This window comes from Orycteropus afer, unplaced genomic scaffold, assembly GCF_000298275.1.
Source record: "Orycteropus afer afer isolate SDZICR_OR568_19922 unplaced genomic scaffold, OryAfe1.0 scaffold00041, whole genome shotgun sequence".
In the NCBI taxonomy this organism is placed as follows: Eukaryota; Metazoa; Chordata; class Mammalia; order Tubulidentata; family Orycteropodidae; genus Orycteropus; species Orycteropus afer.
In genome coordinates this window covers 15,556,024-15,556,913 of record NW_006921628.1, presented here as the reverse complement: position 1 = coordinate 15,556,913, position 890 = coordinate 15,556,024, and the positions used below count along the sequence as shown (strand labels likewise).

Here is an 890-nt window from a genome sequence, read left to right as displayed (position 1 = left end):
TCTTCCCAGTGTCCATCCCTCCATGCACTCCTGCCCCCTGAGCTGTCTCCCTGTGCATAAGCAGCCCTTCTTTCTCCCATGATTGTTCTCTCAAATGAGTGTATCTACTTGAGGTAAATGTTCAACTCATAAACCTGTCTTTTGTCTGGCTGGAAACCACATGTGTGGGTTCAATTACAGATCTGAAGGGCAGCTGGGGCTATAGTCTCAGTGGTTCCATCAGGCTCTATTGGACCAGCAAACCTGGTCCCCCCTCCTTTTTTTTTTTTTTTTCTCCAAACGATTTTGAGTTTTGTTCCACATTGTTCTTCCTCTCTATTAAGGATCTCCTACATAGATCCCCTTTCAAGTGGATGACAGTGGTAGCCAGGCACCATCTAGTTCTTCTGGTCTCATAGTCGTATAAGTTGCAGATCAGATGGTGTACCAGTCTCTAGGACTAATTGTTTCCATGAATTTTGGTTTTCTTCATTCTTCTTTGCTCTGGATGAGGAAAGACTCATCGTTACATCTAGATGGCAGCTTGCCAGTTTTTAAGATCCTGGTCGCTACTCACCAAAGTAGGAGGTGGAACAATGTTTTCTATAGTATGTTATGCCAACTGAGCTTGATGTCCCCCGGGACTATGGTCCCAAGCCCACAGGTTCAACTACTCAGTCCTTCTGGGTAGCTAGCTGTGACCAAGTCGTGACCACAATTTTCCCCTTGTCAGCTCTACTATACACCTGGGAATTCTGATCATTCATGTAAACTTATAGGACCATTGTCTGCCTACCCTATACATGTTCTTGGATATACTCCCCATTTCTTAGACATACCTAATTATTCAGCCTGTCCACCCATCTATCCACCCATATACCCATGTTAGCCTTCACTGACAACGCAGTACT

The 890-nt window shown here is 44.7% G+C and overlaps 1 protein-coding gene across 1 annotated transcript in view; it reads left to right on the top strand.

Annotated features, from left to right (window-relative positions):
* Positions 1–890, top strand: part of CADPS (calcium dependent secretion activator) — a 741,642-nt gene that overhangs the window by 524,607 nt on the left and 216,145 nt on the right. The window lies entirely within an intron of this gene.